Source organism: Apodemus sylvaticus, chromosome X (assembly GCF_947179515.1).
Source record: "Apodemus sylvaticus chromosome X, mApoSyl1.1, whole genome shotgun sequence".
NCBI lineage: Eukaryota > Metazoa > Chordata > Mammalia > Rodentia > Muridae > Apodemus > Apodemus sylvaticus.
In genome coordinates, this window is record NC_067495.1 from 66891001 (window position 1) to 66902446 (window position 11446).

Sequence of the window (11446 nt, forward strand, 5' to 3'; positions counted from 1 at the left end):
CCTTGAAATCTTACACTTGACTATTTTTTCTGCCCTTGTACAGAGAATTTACAACACTTTTTAATGTTAACACCTGATCATTAAGAGTCAGCAGGACCCTCACTGGTCTATTAATAATAAGTGGCTCTGATAGTTTCCAGGCCCAGTACAGACTAACATTCTTATTAGGAATTAGGGTTTGGCCCTCAATGTAGAAACATTCCTACCAAAACCAAATCCTGACTAACAGTCATTTTAAACATCAGAACTGTCCACATTTTAAAATCTGGGATCTTGGAGAGGTCCATAAAACTGCTGACATCTGTTTAGAGATTAAATGTGTGGAAATAGATCAAACCAAGTTAATTCCTGTCATAAGAACCCAAAATTATCACTTCCCTTCTCAATTTCCCTCTGGAAAAAATACGGAGTAAATTTTTCTGAAAGACAAATAACATAAACACTTATCATCCCTCTCGTTATAAGACAATGCTGGAGGACTGTAAACAATAAGCATAAATTGCATTACATTAATTCGATTCTTTTGTTAATTTTGGACAACCTATGCTCTCTTCAGATCCATAAAATAATAGTGAGGTACAAACTTGAATGTTTAAATTGTTTTTTAATACAAGGTATGTTTTTTTATGATCCATTTGTGGGCTATAACATTATATCATCCTTAGGAAAGAACAAAGAATGTCTTTTGTGAGCAGCGTAAGGTCACTGTGGTGTAGAACATGACAGGGGTAAAGAACATAACTTTTGTCATGGCCACAGAGAAACAATATTAATTAATATACTAGGGAAAGTTAGAAGAGCTTAAAGAATTTTTTTTAGATATTTGAGCAAACTAAAACTGAATACTTCTCAAAATGAAATAAAATATTAGTTTTGTTTCAACTTTCTCTGAGTGTTAGTTTTATCCATCTCTTTTCTAAGTGTTCTCATTTACTATTTTTAATGTTCAAAATTTACCTTTCATTTATGTTGTACAAATTATTTATTCATTCATCATTATTGATGATGAATTATATTTTGCTTACTTTTTCAAGGCACTGGAATGAATGCCAAGATGTTTTCTTCCCATAAGGAGCCCACAGTCACAACCCTAAGTCTTATACTAGGCAGACATTGGCTTTTCTAAAATTGAAATTAGTTTTAAGTTTAGGGGATAAAATATCCAATTTTGGTCTTTTAGGAAGATTGGAAAGAATTTGGAGAACCCTTAGACAACTTGGTCAAGCACAGTTGATATTAAAAAATAGGTCCATGTTGTGTTAATGAGCTCCACACTTCAGTTAAACGGCACACCCCTCAAGTCTGGGGCCATACTTTATTTATCTTTGAATACTCATTGCATTCCAGACTATATAGGATTAAGAAACACGACTCCAGAGGTAGATAAACAGAAGAAGGTGGGCTAATTTTATGGATTATAGCATAGGACATTTGTCTCTAAAATAAATGTACTTTAGAATTTTGAAAGAGCACCTGGAGGCCACTTTCAAAGGGTGTCTCCTTTTGCTGCTGTTGCTGGAGCCCTAAAATTCATGATACACTTCTCTCCACATACAATGTAATAATCTTTCAGCAAAAAACAAAAAAGGTTTCTAGCCCGACAAGGCTAGACATGGCAAAGAGAGATTTTTCATAGAGTTGTTAGACAGCAATAGTCAATATGTGAATATTACTGTGTAGAATTTTATGCTAATTATAATATATGAAAGTTAAAATGAGAAAATTCTCTTTCTTATGAGAGAGACAATAATTTAGTGAATAGAGGTCCTGGATAAATATAGTTTGAAATGTTTCTTAAAAGATTTGTGGGAGGCGGGATGTGATGGGTTTTTGGTGGAGAGACCTGGAAAGAGGATACCATTTGAAATGTAAATAAAGTAAATATCCAATAAAAGAAAAAAAGTGTTTGTTGTTATTATGTTACCTTGGACAAGCTAGAGATTCCTGATCTGTAAAATTGTGGTAACAGTAATAATTATCAAACATTATTCTTAAGTCTATATTAGATAATATGTATATAAAATTTTATTCAAATTAAAATATTTTGATATCTTCATATCTGGGCATTGTATTTACACCATTAGCTTGTCTCTTTCTTCTCCACTCTTCTCATAACCACCTACTCCCTCTTAAATTCATGACATCTTCATATTTGTGTGTGTATGTTTTTGCATGTGTGTGTGTATGTGTGTGTGTGTATGCATGTGTCTAAATTAAGGGCATTTAACATTGTTTTTTGTATGGGTTTAGGAATGACCTACATACGACTAGATAACTAAACAGTTTTTGCTGCCTTCTTTTTTTTTTTAAAGGAAAACAATCTTCTTAATTGTACACAGTACAGAATATAATGTAGCTCAGCAGGATGTGCACAGACCTGTGTAGGAGGAAGTTGTTCAAATCAACTGGCAGGGTAAAGCCTTTCTGCACTGTAGACTTTCCACACCCCGGAAAAGAAGCAACTGCATGAAAGAAGCCCCATGCCTTAAAGGGGACGGCTCTGCAGGAGGTACATGAGTCTGGTGGGAATGCAAAGTGGCGCTACTGACACCTGGGTGCGGTGCCATCAAAACAGGGGCGGGGCAGCTCAGGCTACAGAAGATTCTTCTCAACCCCCCTAAAATCAGCATAAATTCATTAAAGAAAAGTAAAACAAACCCCAAAACAGTGTAAGTAAAGAGAGGAAAAACAAACAAAAAAAGAACCCCCAAAATCTATAATGCATTTACAACAGCTGAGGTAAAATACGCATCTATGTGTAGACTGTGTGTAGATTAGAAAGCTATAAATATGCTTATGAAAAAGTCCTTTCATCAGAATACAGTCGTCACCTTCTTGAAGAAGACTTCAGCAAAGAGGTCGGTTATAAAATCAACTCAAGCAAATCAGTTGCCTTCCTATACTCAAAGGATAAGCAGGCTGAGAAAGAAGTTAGGGAAATGACACCCTTCACAATAGCCACAAACAATATAAAGTATCTTGGTGTGACTCTAACCAAACAAGTGAAAGATCTATATGACAAGAACTTCAGGTCTCTGAAGAAGGAAATCGAAGAAGACCTCAGAAAATGGAAAAATCTGCCATGCTCATGGATTGGCAGGATTAATATAGTTAAAATGGCCATCTTGCCAAAAGCAATCTACAGATTCAATGCAATCCCCATCAAAATCCCAACTCAGTTCTTCACAGAGTTAGAAAAAGCAATTCTCAAATTCATCTGGAATAACAAAAAACCCAGGATAGCTAAAACTATTCTCAACAACAAAAAGAAATTCTGGGGGAAACAGTATCCCTGACTTCAAGCAATGCTACAGAGCAATAGTGTTAAAAACTGCATGGTATTGGTACAGTGACAGGCAGGCAGATCAATGGAATAGAATTGAAGATCCAGAAATGAACCCACACACCTATGGTCACTTTATCTTCGACAAAGGAGCCAAAATCATCCAGTCGAAAAAAGATAGCCTTTTCAACAAATGGTGCTGGTTCAATTGGAGGTCAGCATGCAGAAGAATGCAAATCTATCCATTCTTATCTCCATATACTAAACTTCACTCCAAGTGGATCAAGGACCTCCAGGTAAAACCAGACACACTGAAACTAATAGAAAAGAAACTGGGGAAGACCCTAGAGCACATGGGCACAGGGAAAAATTCCTGAACAGATCATCTATAGCTTATGCTCTAAGATCAAGAATTGACAAATGGGACCTCATAATTTACAGAGTTTCTGTAAGGCAAATTACTTTTCAATGAGAAAAATTTGTGAACATAAGGGCAGAGCAGGCTTACATAAATGTGTGAACAGTATAGTTTTTATAAATCAGACGAAAAACGACAGGAACTCTTACTAGCTCAGGTTCTCTTATTAAGACAGTGGCTGGCCCTTGATCCTTGTCTCTGTCTCCCTGGCACTGGGATTACAAGTGTGTGACACCATACCAAGGTTTTGTCTGAGGGCTGAGGCATTAACTCACCTCTTCATGTTTGTAAGGCAAATACTTCACAGACAGAATTCTCTCCTTGGATCTTGGATGCAGTGCATCTTTTTCGGCAAAGTGGCTTTAGGTTCTGGAACAAATAAATAATCTTGGAACTGTCTTTGTTCTGTGTCTAATCTAAGATGTAGTGAAGTTTCTTACTGATGGTATTCATTAAAAGAGAAATGAAACCAACAGAATATTAAAAAACACTCTCTGGACCAGACACTTTGGTTTTTGTCTTTATTATACCCCTGAATAGAGGAGCTTATAGGTACTTCTTTAATGAACACTTGAATAGATAAGTGGTGTCTTGTTGCTTTTTATAATACACCACATTTTCTGTATCCATTCCTCCTTTAAGGGGCATCTGGATTCTTCCCAACTTCTGGCTATTATAAATAACTAAGCCATTTTTCTAACCCCATAACATACTTTAATTTCATTCTTTGTTTTTGTAACCACTTAGCCTATCTGCCAGTATCTCCAAGAAAATGGAATTATGGTTATGCTTTTTATCATCTTAAACATAACTTTTGAACTCATTTGCTGATAGGCAGTAGACTGTAGAAATTCAAGAATTCTCCATCTTACCATCGTATGTTGATGATCTGTAAGTACTTGTGCATAACAGGCTGTGAGACTTTTAGATTTTCAGTCATTCTTCTTTTCTTCTTATTCAAAATAAATTTCTGAGTACTAAGTCTAGACCAGTTACTTTTCTCCTAGTTTGTTTCTTAAAAGAATGATTCCAGTCTGCTTGTTCTAAGATTCTATTATTTGCGCATTAATTTATTTATGTATCTTTTCATGTATCTATCATTTATATGTGTTTTCCTTTAACTCTTCAAAAAAGTGAAAGAGAAACAATAACTCTAAAACATGACATTTAAAATGTATAATACAGTAATATCAACGCAATGAAAATATTCTCACAATTTCTAGGATTTGTTACCCAGGGAAAGTCCATTTACGGAAGAAAGAATTTAATTTTCTCACAATATGAGCCCAGGACCTGATTGTGGTAAGAACATGGAATAAGAAATTCAAAATATCAGATTTATTTTTGATTCTCTTACTGAGAAAAAATGTAAGCTTGGTTGGCTGGTTAGTGAATAAGTGTCCGTGCTAGGTAGCTCTACTCTGTGATCACCATGCCCACCTCACAAAGCACATGTTCTGACAACTTTCTCTAACAGAAAAACAATTTAGTGATTTCCAATAACCTAAGTCACATGCTGGTAGTAAATAGTTCTCAGTCTCCAGTTTTAGTTTCTCATGGTCTGACCATATAACTTTCCAAATCCTTTTAGTTCATGTTTAGAATATTACAATGAGTCCTTTTATTTCATTGCATCAGATTTACTACTTGATACAATAAAAAAAGTCTCTTTTTATCTAGTTTGCTAAAATAACCTATTTTAAAAATAACATGGTTAAAAAATCATTTGTCAAGAAATCTAATGGATGCAGTTGTGTGAGTTTATTTTGGAGTCCTCTTTGTACTCCATTGGTCTACATGCTTGCTTTTGTGCTAGTACCATGCTGTTTTGATGACTGTGGCTCTGTGTATATGTTGAAATTGCATATAGTGATACCTCCAGTTTTACTCTTTTGAATCAAGATTGCTCTAGGCATCCAGAGGGGAGCCCCCCTTCTCTCTCTCTCTCTGTGTGTGTGTATGCACACATGCACATGTGTTTCCATAACTTTATTTCAATTTTAGAAGTATTTTAGCCATTTTTGTGGAAAGTGCCATTAACATTTTTATGGGTAATGGATATAATTGATATTTTTGATGGGTATTATATTTAATGTGTCTGTTACTTTCAGTAATACAGCCATTTTCGCAATGTTAATTGTTCAAACCCATGATCTATTTTCTAGTGTTTTCTGCAATGTTTTTCTTCAAATGCCAAGTTACAGAACTACACCAAAGAAAAACTGCATGGTACTGGCATGAAGTCTGGCACACTGACTAGAATAAAAGTCTACATCTGTATGCCACCCTACTTTCGACAGAGGCCAACAATACACACTAGATAAAAGGCAGCATCTTCAACATACTGTACTGATCATACTGAATATTTCTATGCATGCAGAACTCAAAATTCATCTCTCACCGTTCTCAAAACTCAACTTTAAATGAACCTCAATATAAGGTCTTATATACTGATACAGAGATGAAAATTGGGAACATTCAAATTCATTAGCACAGGATAGTACTTTCTTTAATTTCCCCACTTTGATGTATATATACATATATATGTATATAATTATGATTAGTCTCTGGTATAATACATCCTGATGGCAGCCTCCACTCCCTTCACTTCTCCCAGTCGCCCTGCCCCTGGGAAGTACTTTCTTAACAGGGCACTGTTACAATATTAGGCTTAACAATTTAGAAATATGGCCTCAGGAAGCTAAAATGGTTATGTACAACAAAGGATATCATCATTCAAGTGAAGAGGCATTTTACAGAATGAGAATGAAATTATCAGCTGTGCATATGACAGAAGTTCAGTTACTAGAATATACAATGAACTCAAAAATATAAACACCAAGAAAACCTATGATTCTGAGGTAACCCAGACCCCAAAAGACAGACATCCCATTTTTCTCTTGTTTGTCAAAGTTAGCTTTGTATCTTCAGATATGAGTGTTTAATTTGGAATACCCCTAGAGGTCAAAAATTACTAAAGGGCCATAATGCAGCATAAAACTAAAGAGTTCTTAAAAGATGAAACACAAATGACTGAGACACATTTTTAAAAAAATGTTCAACAACTTTTGCCATCAGTTAACTGAAAATTAAACCTACTTTAAGATTTCATCTCATCCTACACAGAGCAGCTAAGATTTAAAAAAAAAAAAAAAAGAAAAGAAATGACAAATGCTGGCATGGGTTTGGGTAAAGCGGAACACTTATTTCCTACTTGTGGGAGCAAAACCCATTGCAGCCACATGAAAATCAGGGTGGAGGTTCCTCAAAAAGCTAAAGATAGCTATCCTCCTCAATCTAGCTGTACCACTCTTGGAATATACCCAAAGGACTCTATTTTTTTAAACACAAGCTAATTACTATTCTGTTCATGATAGCTAGGAAATGGAAGATGCCTAAATGTGTCTCAGCTGATAGTTAATAAAAACATGATATATTTACAGAATGGAATACTACTCAGTTGTCAAGAAAAAGAAAACCATTAAATTCTCTGGTAATGGGATAAAACAGAAAACAATTGTTTTTAATGAGGTAAACCAGACCATAAACAAGAAATGTTATGTTTTTATCTCTTGTTTGTGGAAGTTAGACTTGATTTTTTAGATATGTGTGTTTCATTTGGAATACCCCTAGAGGTAAAAAATAAAATAAAAAAGAATTACTAAAGGTCCATTAGAGTGCTTTGCAAGGGAAGAGAGAAAGAAATCAATACTTCAAAGGTTAAGGGGAATAATGGGAGGGAATGAGAGAGGGAAGAAGAAAGGATAAATAACACTAAGAATAATTGAAGAAGCCGTAGGAATGCATTTTTCATGTTTGCTTAAAATGCATACACAGCCACACAGAAGCAACACACACACACACACACACACACTTTAAATGAAGTTACATCACTAGGGGTGATAATGCTTACTCCATAGACTACCTAATAAAAGCCTCAATGCCAAGCATTGGAAAACCTCCCTCAGATTGCTGGCCAATAAAGTCAAAGAGATAACTCTAAAAACAACAGCTATTTCCATTGCTTTTTGTTGCTACCTAGAACTTGAAGGTAAGACCATGTTGCTGAAGATACCTCAAACTCTGGACACAAAAATTGGAAGTTCTTGTGTTGGAACTGACCTGGGATCCTCTTTTTCAATTACCTTCTCACATAATACTGAAAGGCGCTATTCAAACTGAATTAGGAGAAAAGTAATCATAAGTCCTGCTGAGTGGTAAAGCCTGTGGACCACAACAATGACCTTATAATAGTTCTTGGGTCTTTGTAATTTGTTTGTGACTGAGATGTGAAAGAATTTGTAATTTTTAGTTAGTAAAACACTTGAATGTTGGAGTATTTTTTCTTTTTAATTTTTTTATTGGATATTTTCTTTATTAACATTTCAAATGTTATCCCCTTTCCCGGTCCGCTCTTGGAAAACCCCTATCCCATCCCCTCTTCCCCTGCTTCTGTAAGGGAAAAACCCCCATCCACCCACCCACTCCTGCCTCTCTGCCCTCAAATTCCCCTACACGGCGGGGGGGGGGTAAGAGGGTGGGGACATCCATCGATCCTTCACAGGTCCAAGGACCTCTCCTCCCATTGATGCCTGACATTGATGCCATCCTCTGCTACATGTGCAGCTGGAGCCATGGGTCCCTCCATGAGTACCCCTTGGTTGGTGACTTAGTTCCTGGGAGCTCTGGAGGATCTGGTTGGTTGATATTGTTGTTATTCTTATGGGGTGCCAAACCCTTCAGCTCCTTTAGTCCTTTCTTTAACTCCTCCATTGAAGATTCTGTGCTCAGTTCAATGGTTGGCTGAGAGCATCCGACTCTGTATTTGTCAGGCTCTGGCAAAGCCTCTCAGGAGACAGGTATATCAGGATCCTGTCAGCAAGTACTTGTTGGCATCCACAATACTGTTTGGGTTTGGTAACTGTATATGGGATGGATCCCCCGGTGGGGCAGTCTCTGGAGGATCTTTCTTTCACTATCTGCTCCACACTTTGTCTCTGTATCTCCTTCTGTGGGTATTTTGTTCCCCCTTCTATGAAGGACTACTAAGAAGTATCCACACATTGGTCTTCCTTCTTCTTGAGTTTCATGTGGTCTATGAATTGTATCTTGAGTATTCCAAGCTAATATCCATTTATCAGTGAGTGCATATCATGTGTGTCCTTTTGTGATTGGGTTATCTCAGGATGACACTGTCTATTTCCATCCATTTGCCTAAGAATTTCATGAATTCATTGTTTTTAATAGGTGAGTATTATTCCATTGTGTAAATGTACCACATTTTCTGTATCCATTCCTCTGTTGAAGGACATCTGAGTTCTTTCCAGCTTCTGGCTATTATAAATATGGCTGCTATAAACATAGTGGAGCATGTGTCTTTATTACATGTTGGAGCATCTTCTGGGTATATGACCAGGAGTGGTATAGCTGGGTCTTCAGGTAGTAATATATCCAATTTTCTGAGGAACCCCCAGACTGATCTCTAGAGTTGTTGTACCATCTTGCAATCACACCAGCAATGGAGGAGTGTTCCTCTTTCTCCACATCCTTGTCAGCATCTGCTTACTTAGCTTTGATCTTAGACATTCTGACTAGTGTGAGGTAGAATCTTTAATGAGCCCCTCATATTGGAGTTTGAAATAAAAGACTGTTAAAACATGTAGCCAGCAGGCATCTGGTTCATAAGGTTTCAAGGGGGAACAACGAATCTTATCTATCAAGTACTGGTAATTTGAGTAGTATTTTGGTCAGTAATCTAGCCTCATTCTACCTATCTTCTGAGCCCCCAAGTGCATTTGAATGAAAAGATAATAGTCTAATTTGCATAGCATGGTGAAAAGGTGCAGAGGAAGGCACACATCCATTGCTAATCTTGTATGTAATATAACCAGTCATTTCTAACTTGTGTTGTTTTGATTTCCTTGCCTTAGAGCATTGAACATTGAACTGTGAGTGAAGAGAAAACAAAACAAAACAAAACAAAACAAAAAAAAACTTTCTCCCATAAGTTGTATTTTTGGGGTATTTTATCACACCATTAGGAAAGAATCGAAGACATCCAGGTATTATGCCGGCTTCACTAGTTTGTTGTTGTTGTTGTTGTTGTTGCTTTTGTTATTGTTGTTGTTTTCCTCTTGAGGATTCATGCCTTATAGAACATCATACTCATTTGATTTTTCTGCTATAATATAAGAAAATAGAAATTACTATATACAAAAGGGAAAGATCCAGAATCAAATACATTTGTAGGGATCCCCATAGAGACTTAGATACTGAAACTTTAAAAGAGTAAAATGAAGGTCACTCCTGAGGAGTTTTCAGTTTCAAAGCTTTGCTTTTGCTTTAATTCATGCTTTTAAATGAAAGTCTGTAGGTGACTACTGCTTAACCATTTCAGTGGGGCCATAAGATTACAAAATCCTAAAAGGTTGTATTTGAGATCCTTATCACTCTATTCTGAGAAATTGTAATCCTTTTCAGGCATTTCACTATTCTTTCCAGACATGCTTAAAGCTACCCTAACAATATCTTTACAATATATTTTAAGAAATTAATATGTTACTATTGTTTAAGTATAGGAAGGCACAATTCTTTTTTATTAGATATATTCTTTATTTACATTTCAAATGATTTCCCCTTTCTTGGTCACCCCCCCCCACTGAAAATCTCATAAGCTATCTCCCCTCCCCCTGTTCCCCAATCAACCCTCTCCTGCTTCCCTGTCCTGATAATCCCCTATACTGCTGCATCTAGCCTTTCCAGGACCAGGGGCCTCTCCTCCCTTTGATGTCTAACAAGACCATACTCTGCTACCTATGCGTCTGGAGCCATGGGTTAACTCCATGTGTACTCGTTGGTTGATTTTTTCCCCCCCTGGGAGCTCTGGGCGTACTGGTTGGTTCATATTGTTCCCCCTATGGTGCTGAAAACCCCTTCAGCTCCTTCTGTACTTTCTCTAGTTCCTCCACTGAGGACCCTGTGCTCAGTTCAACAGCTGGCTGAATGTCCCTCTCTGTATTTGTCAGGCACTAGCAACCCAGATGTTCCTCAGCGGAGGAATGGATACAGAAAATGTGGCATATTTACACAATGGAATACTGCTCAGCTATTGAAAACAATGAATTCGTGAAATTCTTAGGCAAATGGGTCTAACTGGAAACTATCATGCTAAATGAGGTAACTCAATCACAAAAGAATACACATGGTATGCACTCACTGATAAGTGGATATTAGCCCAGAAGTTTGGAATACCCAAGAAACAATTGAACAGATCAAATGAAGTTCACGAAGAAGGAAGGACAAAGTATGGATACTCTGGTCCTTCTTAGAAGGGGGAACAAAATACCCACAGGAGGAGATACAGAGACAAAGTGTGGAGGAGAGATTGAAGGAAAAACCATCCAGAGACTGCCCCACTTGGGGATCCATCCCATATACAGTTACCAAACCCAGACACTATTGTGGATGCCAACAAGTGCTTGCTGACCGGAGCCAGATACAGAGAAGGCACAATTCTTAACCTCAAAGAAGACCACAACTCACACATTAAGTCATCTGTTTTGCATGACCTTACTAATCACTATCTTTTGGGTGATTTCAAATTCTTCTATTTGGGTGACCGAATAAGATTTGTTCTAACTCTCAAAGAAATTCTTATTATTAGCATTCTTTAATTTCTAAAACAGACAATATGGCAAAATGTAGCTACATTCTAATTTGGAAATATTGACCTCATATAGCCACCC